The 18,337-nt window shown below is 34.7% G+C and overlaps 1 protein-coding gene across 9 annotated transcripts in view; it reads left to right on the forward strand.

Annotated features, from left to right (window-relative positions):
- Positions 1-18,337, forward strand: part of CNTN4 (contactin 4) — a 913,336-nt gene that overhangs the window by 223,599 nt on the left and 671,400 nt on the right. For 8 of the 9 annotated variants that reach the window (XM_041761632.1, XM_041761629.1, XM_041761630.1 and 5 more), the window contains one exon: positions 13,721-13,776. The gene's annotated coding sequence lies outside the window, so the exon portion shown is untranslated. Of the gene's footprint in view, positions 1-12,015; positions 12,035-13,720; positions 13,777-18,337 lie in introns of those variants that run through there. The other variant, XM_041761635.1, reaches the window with a different exon arrangement.

An 18,337-nucleotide genomic window follows, 5' to 3' on the forward strand; every position in this document is an offset into this window, starting at 1 on the left:
TACATCACATGCCCTCTACAATGTCCATCACCCAGTTATCCCATCCCCCAACCCCGCTTCCCTCTACTTTTCTCAGTGTTTTGCTAGGACAGGGATAGGTGGCTCCTGAGAAACCTGAGTATACTCCCAAAAGCAGAGGACCCACCTTTCCTAAGTCTATAGATTACATTTAGGAAATATGTGTTTGGGTCTGCTTGCACCTAGGTGTTCTCTTGATCCAGGCACTTTTCCAGGGGGATTGACTAGCCTAGATCAGCTACTCCTATCCATTCTTCCTTCCCACATCAATTCTGCAGCTCTGAAAACAGATTTGCAAGGAATGCTACCCTGGCAAATCACAGATCCTTTGAAAAAATATCGTGCTAAAATTTATGAAAATCTTTTCCCAAATTTTGCTCACATATATTTTCTAACTCTTATTATCTCTCCAGTGTGTTCCTCCTTCTTTCTACTTCCAAGGTCTCCTCTTAGTTTAGTTCTCAGAGTCTGGTCCAGGGAACCCTGTGGAGGTGACCAAAATTTTTAGGTGGTCATTCATTTTGAAGCTTTTTTCAGAATACTAAGCAAGGGCTTCGTGGACTTTTCCAAAGGCTACATGACATGTGATATCACATAGACTAAATGTAGAGACAAAAAGAGGAATAAAATTATCTTCTGCTGAGGCAAACCTTTAAATGATTTGCAAATGTGTAAAATATGCATTCTGATCTCTATTTTTTTGTTTTAGATAATTATTTTTCATAAGATGTTCTATTTATATAAATAGATTTATTATCGATAAATGAATAAATATTTTTAGAAGTTTCATTTAAAAATTTTAAAATAGTAAATATCAGTAGACATAGAACCCATGTAAATCACTTTGATTCTCAAAAATTTAGGAGTATACTTTTTTATGGTTTTAGTGGAATACTTGGAGCATTCACAAAGTATTTTCCACTCTGGCTTTTGGATCTCCAACATCTCCAGCCTTGGGAAAGCCATAGAATCTGTTTCTATGGCATCGCAGTTTCACCAGTGGTTGTTCTCTGCCAGGCCTTGTGGAAGCTCTCATTATACCTTGCAATTTAGCATTCAGCCAATGACTCAAGTGGACTTCTATGCATAGGTCTACAGATCCTTCTTTGAACAGCATCTTCCTTTTCATTATCTAACCCTGTAAATTCCGAACAAACAAATAGCTTTGAACCCTAATCTTTGTTTTACCCAGTGACACCACTACTTTCAGTTTGGGCTTTACTTCCGTTTCCTGTGGTTTGGAAAGTGCCAGTGGAAATAAAGTCCTGATAAACTGGGAGCTCCCCTCGTATGTTTCATTTTTCTAAATGATCACAGCTTTGTGCTATCTTTTGCCCAGTGCCTGAAATCAGTTTCTTCATTTTTTTGGTTCAGTTTTATTTAATTTACCCAGGTTAAAATAAATGTGATACCCAATACTCTGGAAGGCGAAAATTGCAAGTCTTCAATTTTTTCTATATTTAGGTATCTCTTTGCAGGAAGGGGCTTACTAGTGGTGAGATGCATGCTGGCACATAGTCAAGTGTATCCATTTAAGGTTGGGGAACATATGAGAACTTGTGTATATATTTTATATCATTTTAAATAATTGCTTCTATTTAATTATGTGTATAATTTAGTAACATAACAAGACATGTGTATACTTTAGAACTAAAAATGCATAGTTACAAGTGTTATTTTTTCCTAACAAAAGTGTACTATCAAGAAATATGGAACTATTCCTATAATATTTGAGCTAATTTTTTTTGGGGGGGGTATAATGGTTCAGAGTGAAAAGAAATATTTATTTTAGGGAATTAAATGAATTATTACAGAAATATACTTTTGTATATACCCACTATGAAGAGAAATTGAGCGGTGATTTCTATAACGTTAGTCTGACAACTTATTCAGCAGGTGACTTGTTCCATTATGAGGTGAGAATGAGGCAGTGGGGTTTCAAGAGAAGCAAAAATAGGAGGGGCTGCCACTGTTTTTGAATTAGTGCTCTGTACTAGGCCCTGGGCAATAAAGGTATCCTGGCCTCCATTTTACAAATGTATAGTTTGAAGCTAAAGGAGACTACTTTGCCTCTGGTCATAAAAGAATAAATGAGGTTTGAACTAGCACTTCTCTAACTCTATAGCCTATTTGTTATCATTTCACCAGGTTTTCTTGGATCTGGACTATACATAGAACATTTTTATACCTCTAAATATATAGGACACCAATATGATTTTTCAAAGTGTTTCAAATGTCGCAGTGCCTACCCTGGACTTCAGTTAAGCCATAACTGATTTATAGTGAACTAGGGAAATTTCAAGTTGGCATGAATTATACAATCTTCATTATAAATGTGTGTGTGTATGTGTAGCACTAAATTTCTTTTAAGAAAGCTAAAGAAATTTCCCACTGAGTAGAAAATGTTTATATTCTTCACATACTTGTGCATGGATTTCCAAATTGATGGCTATTTGCTTCAAAAGTAGACAGGAAATCAATCCTGGAAATTATTGTGTGTGTAGCTCAATTCAGTAAGTTGTAAAATATTATTTCTTTCATCTCCTTTATGCTGTTTAGTTGCTATTTCATTCTTCATGGTAATAGAAAAAATTCAATGATATTGTAAACATATACTGACCTTTAAGATTTGTTCTCAGGTTCAGCAGCCATTTGTTCAGGAGGCACTTGGCTTTTACATCAGCACATCTCTTCCTCTTTGGGGAAGAAATTCAAGTCATGCTTAATATTTTACATTTTGTTGGGTTTGTGTTTCCCATCAAAACTATATCACTGTGTAATTAGTACTTCTCTCTTTAAAGAAAGCTGTGATGATTTCTGGACCATGAATAGCAGCGTATCTGGGAAAGGATGCATATTCTCAAGTACAGTGGTGGGAATTAGTAATCCTCCTCCATAGAATCAGAATAAATAGTTGTTTCTAGTGAAAAGTAAGAGCCCCATATTAACCCATATTCTGGGCTTTTAAACCTAACTACTCATACAGAATTTCCCTTTTTTTTAATATCTTGTTTTCCCCCAGTTCTGGACATTTATATAGTATGGTCATATTTCTTAACATTGGTCCATAGTAGGTCTGCTATTTTCTATTTAACATTTTCTGTAAATCTAATGAATTTTTAAGTAGTTGCGCATATGAAGAACATTTATATCAATAATATAAATAGAAGAAAATGTAGTACAAGTGGAAAATAAAAAAGTAAATATATACGAACTTAAATATACATAGATTTAAAATGTTCAGAAAATAAAAATATTGTGTACCACCAAAAGTCCTATGATCACATTTTCAAAAACTCTAACCCCTATGATCCCTATTTTTCAGAATGGAAACTACACTTCCAAGTCCTTACCAGTTTCCATTATAGGTTTCCCCTCCTTTCTGAACATACAGCATTTCAATGAAACTATTCATAGCCTTAATGGTATAAAGAAAAAAACAATTACCATTAGTTTATATAGAAATTTTGTGAACATTCTCAGACCCCCAAAAAAACTTCTCTCAGACTTTTTCTGATAGATTAGGACACAGCTTTTTAACGGATGCCCAAAATAAATCAAGGTAAAGCACAAACTCTCTTAGACACAGTTCTGTGTCAACGCTACCATGGTTTGATGCTGAGTATAGTTCCTGGGAAGCAGCTTGGTGGTGTGTTCAGGGTATGCACTGCCTCTATCTTAATGCAAAATAAACACTGAATGCTATTTGTGCTTTTTTTTTCTCTTTCTCTGTGTGTATGTGTGAGTGTATAATAAAAGTGAAAATCCTTTTTAGATTTTCTTTTGATTAGTGAAAACAGGTACTCTGCTAATGTAGGTCTTTCCTAATAGTAATTGGCATAACATGAACTTTCAAAAAACAAAGGATACCTGTGTGTACAAGTCATTTATGGCCATGAACAGATTTTCTGCCTTGAGGAACCAGATTGTGAGCCCCTTAGGCCTTCAGACAACGTTTCCTTTACCCTGAACTCCAATATATCCTTTATTGCATAAAGGTATGCACTGTATATTTAATTCATGTTCAGCAAATTGAACACTTAGACAACAGTCTCCAGTAATAAAGTCCAGTGCGGCTTATGAGAATAGGACAGTAGAGAACAGCAAGCTCACTAAAAGGAACCAGTGCTATCCAGAAAAATTTATTTAAATATATAGGACTATAGGTGTTTCTTTTTTATTAAGAACAACCACTTAATAGCCTTTACTATGTACTGAGCACTTGGCAAACATTAATGTATATAATTCTCACAACAGCCCTAGGGGGCAAATAGGATTAGTACTTTCATTTAATACATGAAGAAAGTAAGGCACAGAGGGTAAGTGAGTAACTTGCTGAAGGTTACTTAGCTAGGATATGGAGATCTGATTTTTGAAAGCCAGATTCTGAACTCTCAATCACTACTCTATGCTGTATTTTCTTCTTAGAGTGTATGGAATTACCCATGTGAAAATATTTGGAGTCTATCATTCTACAGTAACTTGTGATTTATGCTCCCATTTCATTAGTCTTCCATTTACTGGGCAAAAATGTAGGTATTTCCATTCCCTGAATTTGTGAAACTCCAACAAAGAGCATGCACATATAGGAAGTATCAAATTCTAAGTGTCCAATATATTTTTACATCACATCACATAACGTGACATATTATGCTATTGTGGAATGTCAAGCATTGGCATAATGTATGTCCTGAAAATGCAGAGTGACAGGTTGTCATTATAGTTGTTCCAAGTTTTTGTGATAATGGTGAACCCTGGAAAATTTCATTTTCTGGTTTTGCTGATTGCCAACACATTGACATTTCCCCTCTGTTTTCCCATTGGGAAAGACAGAATTGAATTTAGCCAAACCTGATAATTTTCCTTAACGGAAATTTAAGGGACTAAGCCACCTACATTTGTGTATGGGCTTTAGTCATTTGAAGAGAATTATTTTCCATCTCTATCCCTAGTATATAGAGGCAGATGAAATAATTTTTCATAGCAATGAATTGTACATGTAAACACCTACTGATAAAGATCATTCACATTATGAGTTAAGTGCATATAGTGCTTATATTTAGAACAGGATCCAGTGTATTATGGGAGATTTAGCAAGTGTACCTGTCATCTATCCGCTAAATGCTGGTAGCAATCCACTCTCACTTCCCATCCCCCAATTTGTACAACCAAAAATGTTTCCAGACTTTACCAAAAAATTGCCTCTGGTTGATAATCATTGATTTAGAGCAATGATTAGTTGGTTGTTTTTGTAAACTCATAAAATTCATACCTTTGCACATAATTTAAGACTTTATTTTTAAAGATTTTATTTATTCATTTGAGAGGGGGAAGGAGTGAGAGAGAGAAAGCATGAGCAGGAGATTGGGGGAGGAGCAGAGGGAGAGGGAGAAGCAGACTGCCTGATGAGCAGGGAGCCTGATGCTCAATGCCAGGACCCTGAGATCATGACCTGAACCAAAGGCAGATGCTCAACCAACTGAGCCACCCAGGCACCCTCGTATTTTAAGACTTTTTTGTTTGTTTGTTTTAGGATAATGTCTTATAGGCTCCAATGCCAAGTTTGCAGTTCCAAGCATATTATAGTAAAATAACTATTACGTATTGCCTACTAGCATTATCTCTTACAAATAAAGTTAAATTGCATCACTGGCAGAACCTTTGAAACATGATGCATTTTTATTTCATTTTAAGGTCTACCAAAGTAATCTTTCTGCATATTGGTAAATAGAGGCAAATATAGAGTAATAATTACAGGGTCTTTTAAATTCAATATTTACCTGTCCAAGTAATTCTTTTTTTTTAAGATTTTATTTATTTATTAATGAGAGACATGGAGAGGGAGAGGGAGAGAGAGAAATAGAGAGAGAGAGAGAGAGAGAGAGAGAGAGGCAGAGACATAGGCAGAGAGAGGAGCAGGCTCAATGCAAGGAGCCCGACGTGGGACTCAATCCTACGTCTCCAGGATCAGGCCCTGGGCCGATGGCGGCGCTAAACCGCTGAGCCACCCGGGTTGCCCTGTCCCAGTAATTCTAAGGAAGGTTTTAACTTACCCATTTTATTATTCCTTTTCCTTCAAAGATTTATTTATTCATGAGAGAGAGAGAGAGAGAGAGAGAGAGAGAGAAAGGTAGAGACACAGGTAGAGGGAGAAGCAGGCTCTATGCAGGGAGCCTGATGTGGGACTCAATCCTGGATCCTGGGATCATGACCTGAGCCAAAGGCAGATGCTCAACCACTGAGCCACCCAGGCATCCTCACATTTTATTAATTAATAAATGGGACATGAAGAGTAGCTTTTATCTCTTCATTGTGAGTTGGATCAGAAAATACCACCATTCTGAGAATTTTAGGTTGAGTAAAATTTTCTTGCTGATTATTTTTTTTAGTGACTCAGCAGTGGGGTTAGGGGCAGAGGGCGGGGGGAGAGAGAGAGAGAGAGAGAGAAAGAAAGAGAGAGAGAGAGAGAGAGAGAGAATTTGAAGCAGACTCCATACTCAGCATGGAGCCTAGCACAGATCTTAATATCACAACCCTGACATTCTGACCTGAGCCGAATTCAAGAGTCAGACGTTCAACCAACTGAGTCACTCAGGCATCTCTTGTTGATTAAGTAAAGAAACTCTCTTCTTGTGTATAAACTTTTTTTCCTGTCCTTGAGAGTAGTGCTAAAGATGCATGCCCATTTCTTTCTTTTACTCTTCTATTTCTAAATCCATATACCACCATTTCCTATTTTGATGTCATTGGTTGGTTGTCTCAGGACCTCACGTGAACTGGACCATCTGTCTATAGCCCCTCAAGTCAGCTGCCCTAATTATGTTACATCAGACAACTTGTGAAGCTCAGAATCCCATATTTCTAACCTTACATCTGATAAGCAGCATAAGCCATTTCCATTGCTATTCTCAGTCGTCTGTCTTAAATAGATTCCCAAATATCTAGGTTCTTAAGCCTATTCCAGTCCTGTTTACTTTGTAGTCAAGACCCCAGAAATTAGTCTTCCAGAATATGGCTCTTCAAGCCAGACTCCTTAAGGTGATGGTGCCTGTATAACCTTGAAATGAAACCTCCTACACTGTGTAGTACTGTCCTCTCAGGGAGAGCCACTATTCATTAGCTTAAATTGTGAGCATTATGTTTCAGTAAAATAAATACATATTTTCCCTACAGTAATGACTTTTTTTCTCACTTTGTGAAAACTGCAGGGACCCTTGTTATCGAGAGATAATCATATTCTAGCACTGCCACTTATTATGCTCAGTGAAAGTCCCAAGGATGTGATTATCTCTTAATAACACTAAAGCCTGTTATGTATCATGTTGTATTGTTGTTTACTTTGAGTGCGTGGGGGGAACCCATTAGTGATCTCTGTGGTTGATATTATTCGTTGGGATAATGATAAAAGAATCAAATGACCATTTGTTTGCTTGTAGCTAGACAGCACAATAAGAAATGTATCCCACTTCCCACTGAAAAATGTATTCAAATGTAATCTCTAGCATAGTATTAGTTTAATAACCTGGATGTTAATACTAAATTAATATCAAGCAAAGCTAAAGGAAAGTTAGGAAATAAACATGGATAATTTAATAACTCTGTGACCTTTGCCTCCCACAGAAAATTCAGGTTGGGTTTTAACTACCTGTGAAAGAAGTAAATACCTCTGAAAAAGAAGTACTCACTAATTCAGTGGTGGAAAATATCATCAATAACTGAAGTAGGATGGATGTAAGGAAAATGCCCCTAAATATCATGGCTTTCTAAAATATGGGCAGTTACTGAATTTTATCACTCTCACTTCATGCCTTCCTTTCATATTCAAAGAATGCAATAATTTTGGTTTCATTTATTAAATAACTGTTAGAGACCAGATAGTTGTCATGAATTCTCTCATTTTATCTTTACTAGAACCTTGCAAACCTTGTAGGTAATACTGTTCCTGTTTTTTAGGTGGGGAAATTGAGACTGTAAGGAGTTAAGTAACTTGCTTAAGTTCATGTAGAAGGTAGATGGCAAAGCCTAACTTCAGATCTGAGTTCAGAGTCTATGTGTTATCTCCTGATTATTTAAAGTTATGATATGAAGGATAATTACAGGACACTTACAGCCAATGGTGATCTTGCTTATGTTTATTATTTGGTAGACACATATCTGACCCTAATGAAATGGAAAAAGTTGATTAAAGTGAGGAGACCATTATATTCTCTCTCATAATCTTGCACTCAATGTCTGTGAGAACTGAAAGAATTAAGAATGCCTCATCTGCTTTTTTGTACATTTTAATTAGGACTATTTTCATACTCTTAATCGTCACTTGGGAAGGATTTTGTTCTGAGTAAATATACGACACACTTTTTACTTCTGAGTTATTTGGGGAGGGTCTAGATTAGCACTTTTTTGCTCTCTAGAGTAAAAATCATCCTTTCTGACCCAGGCCTTGCCAGCTGCTGCCTCCTTCTTGTTGCATTTAGCCAAAAAGCTCTGTAGTCACTTGTGAATTTCTAGTTTCCTTGTATTGTAATAAAGCCAGTGCATTTCTGTTGACAACAACTGATGAGTTCAAAACTCCTGGACCTGTCATTCTGAACAGAGGATGATACATCCATATATTCATGCATTAATTTTTTGTCTGTTCCCACATGTGAGTTTTTGGACTTTATAATAAAAGCGACAACTAAACTTTAACTGTAATTCAAAGGTGTTAAAATAGCAGGTAAATGGTATGGATTCGACACTGGAAAATTAATAAATTTTTAGTAACTTTAAAAAATATTAAATATTTTGTGGATATTATAAACTGGGCACTGTCCTTTGCATGGATTATCTCATTCTGCCCTCACAGAAACAGTGTAAGGTAGATATATAATTATTAGGCTCATTTTATGCATAAGGAAACTGAACTTAAAGGAAGCGAATGAAATGAAAGCTTTTTCTCATGTTCTTGTCCAGTGGAGGCTATTATTCCATTGCCTCTAATGGATGCATAGTTTCTTTCTCTATATAAAACAGCACAAAAGTAACCAAGAATAATGCATGTATCTTTACCCTTTTTCAAGGAATGGCATTGTGTATCTATCTACCTTATTCATCTCTGAGCATGCTGGCACATTTGAGATGGAAAGTTTTAACTAAATCAATTTCCCCCTGATAAGAATATGGCTGTTCAACATTTTTTCCAGTGGAGAACTTCTAATTAGAAAATCAATAACTTCTCAATACCTATCTTGGCATCATTACAGATTTCCTTTTAAGACTAGTCAAGAAAATACATGGTAGAAATGGGTTTGATTTTTTAAAATTGCATATCCCTTCCTTAGTTTTAAATTTGAATCCATTCATTTACTCAGCACATATTTAAGGAAGACTTGTTTTAGATTAGTTGTAATAAGCTCTGCAACTTCAAACTGAAGCATAAGAAAAAAACAGATACATATTTTCCTACAATAAAAGATACATGTTTGTGTAGGAGGTGTGTTGTAAACATACTGTGATTTGTGTCATGCAGGAAACATGCTGAATGTAACAGGATGACAAGATTCATTACGATCATGAAATGATATAGTTTTATAAAGAGGATTATTTCAAGAATAATACTGTATGATTCTTTTAAAACATTGAAGTATAGTTTATAATATATTAATTTCAGGTGTATAACATAATGATTTGACAGTTTATACATTGCAGAATGATCACCATAAATGTATTTACTACCTGTCATCACAAAAAGTTATTTCAGTATTTTTGACTATATTCCCTAAGGTTTATTTTTCATCCCTATGATTTATGTATTTTATAACTGGAAGTTTAAACCTCTTAGTCCCCTTAACCTGTTTCACCTAATCCTCTGCTCCTCTCTCCTTTAGTAAACATCAAAACTGCAATATTACTTTACTCCAGTGAGAATGGCCAATATCAAAAAGACAAGAAATAACAGTTAAAAAAATAAATTTTGGTGTGTTTGTGGACAACAGGAAACCTTTGTGCCCTTTTGTTGGGAATGTCAATTGGTGCAGCCATTATGGAAAACAGTATGGAGTTTCCTCAATAAAGTAAAAAGAAAAGTACCGTATGATCCAATATTTTCACTTCTGAATATTTCCCTGAGGAAAACAAAAACACTGATTTGAAAAGACTTATGTGCTCCTATGTTTATTGCAGCATTATTTACAATAGCCAAGATATTGAAGCAACCAAAGTGCCGATCAACTGATGACTGGATAAGATGTGTATATATACACATGGAATATTACTTACATAAAAAAAGAAATCTTGCCATTTGTGACAACATGGATGAACTTAAAGGATATTATACTAAGTGAAATATGTCAGATAAAGAAAAACAAATATATGATTTCATTTATATGTGGAATCAAAAAAAAAGGGAAACATTCAAATATAGAGAATAGTCTGTTACATTTTTACATTTTTTTGATGTTTGGGTGGTGGTAGCTGAGTATAGTAGTAGCTTGAATTGTCAGCACATACCATGAAGTTAGGGATATTTTTTTTTCTAGTAAATATTTTTGGAATAAATAAATGAATGTAAATATAAAATCTGTTGGTCTATAATAGTAAAGAAACAACTGAGTATGAATCATATTTATGAACCAAGAAAATTCATATATGTAGGCTTTCTTGCAAATAGTGTTCTGGGGTGATTTATATATATATATAATATATATATAATTTTTATATATATTTATAAATTTATATATTTATATATTTATATTTTATAAATTTATATTTATAAATATATATTTATATATTATTTATATAATATATATATAATTTTTTATATATATATATTATTCATCCGTATGTCTTCCTCAATTTCTTTAGGCACATAACTGGGACTTCATGTTACCCACAAAAAGCTTGCCTTTCAGTGGGTTCATTTCTTAAACAGCAACCATTTAGTCGCAAGTTACAGAAATCTACACTAGTTCCACATAAAGGGAACGGCTGTTGAAAACATATGCCAGGCAAAATGATTATGACCTAAGAGTAGAAAATTAGGGACCTCATTGGGACTTGTAAAGGCAGGAGATGTGGCTATTTGTCACCCTTCTTATCTTATTTTTAATATGGGGATCAGGATTAAGGGTGTATGTTATCCCAACTTAGTTTTTTCAGAATGTCTGTTTCATTCTCTGATTGTCTTAGCAGACTTGCGTTAAACTCTTCAGTGGTGCAGTTTAGAATCTCTGAGAGAGAATCCTGTCAGGCTTTTTTTTTTATTTTTATTTATTTATGATAGTCACAGAGAGAGAGAGAGAGAGAGAGGCAGAGACACAGGCAGAGGGAGAAGCAGGCTCCATGCACCGGGAGCCCGATGTGGGATTCGATCCCGGGTCTCCAGGATTGCGCCCTGGGCCAAAGGCAGGCGCCAAACCGCTGCGCCACCCAGGGATCCCCTCCTGTCAGGCTTAATGTGGGTCAAGCCTTCCTCCTTGTTCCATCACTCAGGACAATGAGATTTAATGACATAATACTTAGGGCAGTCTTTTCCAGGAGCTATGGATGAGACAAGTTCTTTAAGGTACAAATGTTGATTCAGAGATCTTCTTGGGATCAGTCCCAGATATTCCTCCTTAACTTTTCCAACCCTTCCAACCTACCTTCCATTCTCTTGTTCTTTGCTCCATGACAGCTAACAAATCTGATAAATGTATTCATGATGTAGGCCATCTAACAGGTAATTTCATTTGGCCAGTGTTCCCCCCTGGGAGCAATTCCAAAAACCAAAGGGATGAGTTTAATGCTAAATATTTTAGACAGTGGGAAAATATGTGGTAGTATGTAATGTTTTTCGGTTCTGACTTTGCTTTTTGTGTATATAATCCTTCTTCATGAAACCACTTATAATATAAGAGAATCTTTTACCACTGTTACTATAATATTACTACTGGCGTGCCATATGCCAAGTAGAAAACTCAATACCTAAATGGCATTATGTTATTTAATTTTCAGTTTCTCACTGAGGTTGAATAATGCTGTTGTCCCCATTTTACAGGTGAGATTGAGGCTTATGTCAGTTAATGAATTGCTCAAGATCACATGTCTAGTAAATAATGAATCATTATCCCATGTCAGACAGGACTCCCAGAACTTGTGCTTTTAAAAAAGAGGAACATGATGATTATTTAATGAATAAAATTAGAACGTAAGTTTTCATTTCATATCTATATCCTTCATTGGACAAATATTATATTTACTTGCATTCTGTGAAGAATATATTTATGTACACATGTACATATGTGTGTGTGTGTGTGTGTGTGTGTGTGTGTGTGTGTCAGGTTAGTAATACTTGAAAAGAAAGAATGAAACCTTGACCAAAATTGTGGTTTTTGTTCTTTCAGGTTTATTATCATTTTTTAACTGTTGTTACTGATGTGTAAGCTGGAGTTGCAAATAATGCCAGTAGCTATAAACAGAGCTTTACCTTCTTATCAGTGATTATCCTTAATGTAAGAAAAAGGGAAACAATGAGGTACACACTGAATTTTTGTAGTCAACTCACATACATAGAGCTGGTGACTGACTATAGTAAAATAAAACAAATGGTGATTTATTTATGATTCATTATTAACTTGAATATAGGTTTTTTGTCTATATCATAGGAAATACTTCCTTTCATTTGTCGTAATCATTCGTGGCATTTTATTTGGGGGGAATATATAAGAAAGCATATTAAAAAAAGATAAATTACATTTCTGGATATATTAACAATATAATACAGACATATTTGGTTCTTACCTTCTGACCATTATTGATACTAACTTAAAAGTAAAGGATGTTAAGTACTTAATATAGTGATGAATTATTAAGATACCCAGCAGGAGCTAGCATAATCTTAATAAGTGATAATGTATTTATCGCTAATCAGGAACATACAATATTTCTATTTTAATCAATTATACTTTATTTATATGTAAATTAGACCAGGCCTGTATAATGATACTTCTGAGTGGCCAATCTATATATATCTACATAAAATGATATTTTTAATTATAAAATATTATAAGGCAGTTATTTTGCTGAGAGGTAATCTACAATAGAAACTTGGTTAGAAGATACATATGCATAAACATGAAGATATGAATATATACAATTATTTTCAGTAATAATATTTTTTTTCTTAAAGGGAAACAGTATTGCTTAAGGAGAAAATATTCTCAGGCACAGAATTATTTTGCAATTAAATTTAATTTGTTGGCTTTAAGAAAAGATATAATACCATATTTAAGGAAAGAGTATTTTGTTTTTGTTATTGTTACTCATTTTACATTTTCAAATGTCTAGCAAAACCACCAGGAATTTCCTAGTTCATTGTTCACCTTTTCATTATTTTATAAGCTATTGTAATATATCTTCTTTAGAAATTCTCTTTTTTACTGAATCTGAATACCACAAAATATCACAAGCTCCTAGAGCCATTATACTAACAAAGAAAGGCTAGAGTGGTGAATTGACTTGTCAAAAGTCACATAGCTAGTGGGAGATAAATCAGAAAAGGAACTTGGCTTCCTGACTCCTCATCTGGGCAATTCTATCAAGCTGGAAATTCATACCAACCATATTTAATTTTCATTTCCTCCTAATTTAATTTTAGAATGGCAGTGGTTAAATGGTAGCTACTCATAAGCTTATTTATACTTGAAAAATGTATTTATTTGTATATGTTTTATTTTTATTCTAGGGATCTTTGACATACAATACCTCCACAGCATGTGTTCCAAAGAACTGCCTTAAAAGGTAAGTTTCCCACAAGGGAAGATTATCTTAATTTCACTTTACTTTTGGCTAGCATCCTTAGTTTTTATGGAAACATTGAGCCTTTTCCCTATAGAGTGATACATGAAATAATTTTAATGTTTTTCTGAAGGTTGAAATTAATGAAGATAGTAAAATCATGTAAAATTTTAAATTAACAATAGAAAATTAAGACCCTTCCCAGGCCTTGCTGGAAAAGATAGTTGTAGTAGCTTTCCTGTGTCTCAGATTAATTTTCTAACCCAAAACCTTCTGATTTTGGCATCATGGAAAGAGTATTAGGACTAAAAGTAAAGGTTATTGCACTTCTGTCAAATGGTTTTATAGGAAAGGACATTTAATCCGTCAAATGAATACAAATATTAAGTTACTAAGCCCTAAAAATATTCAGGTCTTAAAATTGAAGCCTTTTAGGGATACAAGCAGTGTAACTTATGATCTATGATAAATGCAAATTTTTCCTTCGTAAAATATTCAGATCCAAAAAAGGTAAAATATCTGTTTTTATTTCCTAAGCCTGCTGTAACACAGGACCATGAACTGGGAGAGTTAAAAGAGGAGAAATTTATTTTTGTTACAGTTCTGTAGTTTGGAAGTGTGAAATCGAAGTATAGGCAGGCTCATACTCCCTGAAGGCCACGAGGGAGGGATCCATCCTTGATTCTTCTAGTTTCTTATAATTGGCAACATTTTTGGTGTTCCTTGGCATGTAATGGCTGCACTCACATCCCTCTCTGTCTTCACATAGACTTCTCCCCTGTGTGCCTGTGTTCAAATTTGTGTTTGTGGTAAGGACACCAGTCATTGGATTGAGGGCCCACTCTAATCCAGTGCAACCTTATCTCAACTTGCTGATGTCTGCAAGGACATTTTTCCAAATAAGGTTGTGTTCACAGGTTCTAGGGTTTAGGATTTAAACATATCTTTATAGACATAGTTCACCTATAATAGTATATATCCCCTAGAAGTGACATCAATGATGTTAAAATTATTATATTTAACTAGGAATTCATGGGGAGGGAAAACACTAACAGGTTTGGTGATGGAAGGGGTCTCATTCCCATGATGAATAAAATGAAATGCCAACTCATTTTAAAAGTTGTACTAATTAGTTGTGATGGACAACTTATCTCCCAAGGAGATAAAAATGAAAAACATAGTCATTCAGAACAGAGATTAATGACATTGGGTAAATATATTAGCACGTGATTTTTGACTCTGAGGGGAAGATTATTTTTAACAACCTTAATTGTAAAAAAAATTAGAAAAAATTATTTTCCTTGATTCCTTAGATGTTTTTCCAAAGCCAAGAATCTAGTAAGGTATTTTTTTTTTTAATCAATTTGCTATGGCTCTATAACAAACCACTCCCAGATTCAGTGGCTAAAAACAGTAACTGTTACTTCTTATGAATCTATTAGGTAAGCTATTTGGGTCATCTGTTGTGGAACCAGTTTTGACAGCGTGTGTTAGTGTTATGGAGTCTGATTGTAGATAAATTTAGAGGAGCCTCTGCTCTGAATAGTCTCTAATCCTAGAAGGAGCCAGGCTTTTTCTCATGGTGATGACTATTGTACTGTATTGTATTAAGTGTTATCAAACTTGCTATTAGTTTCTATTTAAATTTCCTCGGACTTGTCTACCTACAGTCCATCCCAGACAAAGTAGCTGAAGTGATCCTCTTAAATCATTTCCTAAATCTTATCAGATTATCATAACCACCTATACATCTTTCAATGTTCCTTGTTTTCCTTGAATCAACTCCAGCTATTTGACATGGCTTTAGAAGGTTCTTATTATTTGGCCATTGCTTACCCCTCTTCCTTCATTTCTCACCAACCCCCTTTCCTGAATAGGTTGAATTTTAAAAAATTGTTTTAATATGACATTTTTCTCTTGCTTTTCTTCATTCTTTTCCTGCTTTCAGAAATATTTTGTTCTTCTCACCCTGCACCCTTCTCCCATCTTTCATCAACTCTTTTTATTGCTAACTAAAAACTTACTGTTTGAGGAAGGCTTCTGTGTTTTTTCTTCTCTAGATTTAGGCTTTCCTTCAGTGCCAATAGCAACATGAACAACATGAATATCACATTGTACGATAATTGCTTGTTTGATTAGCTAGCTTTCCTATTTTGGACCCTACTCAGCCACTGATAATATCTTTTTTCTACATCATGGCATTCAATCCTCAGTAATTATCTATGGAAAGAATGGAGTATATAATGACATCTTTTGTGTTCCAATTCTGCTGTCTTTAAAAGTTTAAGATATTGACATCATATTCAATGGCAAAAAGCTGAGAGCTTTACCCTTAAGATTAGAATCAAGAATGCAAACTCTTGCTACTGAACTTCAGCATAGTATTTAAAATTCTAGCCAGAACAATTAGACAAGAAAAATAAATGAAAGGCATTTAATTGGAAAAGAAGACATAAAACTATCACTATTTACAGATGCCGTGATTTTATATGTAGAAAACCATAAAGAGTCCACCAGGGCAGCCCAGGTGGCTCAGCGGTTTAGCACCACCTTCCGCCCAGGGCATGATCCTGGAGACCTGGGATCAAGTCCCACATCGGGCTCCCCTGCATGGAGCCTGCTTCTCCCTCTGCCAGTGTCTTTGCTTCTCTCTCTCTCTCTCTGTGTCTCTCATGAATAAGTAAATTAAATCTTAAAAAAAAAAAAAAAGAGTCCACCAAGACACTGAGAATAAATGGATTCAGTAAAGTTGCAAGGCACAAAAACAATATACAAAAGTATGTTGCATCTTTATACACTAACAATGAACTATCATAGAGAAGTTAAAAAAATAGTCACCTTTGCAGTTGCATCAAAACGAATAAAATACCAAAAAAAAAAAGAAAAGAAAAAAGAATAAAATACTTAGGAATATATTTAATCACAGAAATGAAAGACTTATACACTGAAAACAGGAATAATTAATGTTGTTAAATGTCTATACCTCCCAGAGCAATATACATATTTAATACAATTCTTATCAAAATTCTAATGGCATTTTTTTCAGAAATAGAACAACAAAAAAATAAAGTTTGTATGGGACCACAGAAGATCCTGACTAGTCAAAGCTATCCTGAGAAGAAAGGAACGTAGCTGGAGGAATCACTTTCCCTGATTTCAGACTATACTATAAAACTACAGTAATCAAAATACTATGATGCCAATAAAAGCAGACAAATATATCAGTGGAACAAAATAAAGGGCCCAGAAATAAGCCTCCATGCATGTATGGTCAATTTATGACAAAGGAGACAAGAAAGGACAGTCTCTTTAGTAAATAGTATTGGGAAGATTAAGCAACCACATACCAAAGAATGAAGTTAAAACACTATGCTACATTAAATACAAAACTTAATTTAAGATGGATTAAAGACTTGAATATAAGACCAGAAACTATGGAACTACTAGAATAAAACATAGATAGTAAGATCCTTCACTTTGTTCTTAGCAGCATCGTTTTGGAAATTACTCCCGAAGCAATAGTAACAAAAACAAAATAAACTACTGGGGCTACATCAAACTAAAAGGTTTCAGCCAGCAGAAGAAACAACAAATAAAATGAAAAGGTAACTTACATTTAGAAATCATACATCAGATAAGGGTTAATATCTAAAACATATAAAGATTCTACATAATATAATGTAAAAAGAATAACCCAGATAAAATCTGGGCCGAGGATCTGAATAGACATTTTTCCCAGGAGGGCATGCAGATGGCCAACAGGCACCTGAAAAGGTATTCAACATCACTTATTACCATGGAAATGCAAATCAAAATGAAAATGAGATATCACTTCAGACTTGTCAGAAGGGCTAAAATCAAAAAGACAATAAAAAGCATTGGCAAGGATGTGGAGTAAGGGGAACCCTCATGCACTGTTGATGGGAGTGTAAATTGGCAGCCCCTGTGAAAGACAGTATGGAAATTTCTCAAAAATGAAAAAACTATATGATCCAGCAATTTCACTTCTGGGTATTTATCAAAAAAACAAAAACAAAAACAAAAACAAAAGATACTAATTTGAAAATTAGTTGATTGCAACATTATTTACAATAGTCAAGATCGGCTAAATAGCCATTAATGGATGAATGGATAAAGATGTGTGGCATGTATGTGTACATATATACATACACACACAATTGTAATTAAATGCAGCTATAAAAAAGAATGAAATCTTGCCATTCGTGGCATCATGTATCACCTAGAAGGTATTATGCTCAGTGAAATAAGTCAATAAAAGAAAGACAAATACTGCATGATTTCACTTAGAGCAGGAATCCAAAAAACAAAACAAATGAACAATCAAACCCAAACCAAACTCATACATATAGAGAATAGATTGGTAGTTGCCAGAAGGGAGGGGGACTTGAGGGAAGGCCAACTAAGTAAAGAAGATCAAGATGTCCAAGCTTCCAATTCCAGAGGCGTCTGGGTGGCTCAGTTGGTTGACCATATGACTCTTGGTTTGGTTCAGGTCCTGGTCTTGGGGTCATGATCTCAGGGTCTTGAGAATCAGGCCTTGAGT

This window comes from Vulpes lagopus, chromosome 7 (genome assembly GCF_018345385.1).
Source record: "Vulpes lagopus strain Blue_001 chromosome 7, ASM1834538v1, whole genome shotgun sequence".
NCBI lineage: Eukaryota > Metazoa > Chordata > Mammalia > Carnivora > Canidae > Vulpes > Vulpes lagopus.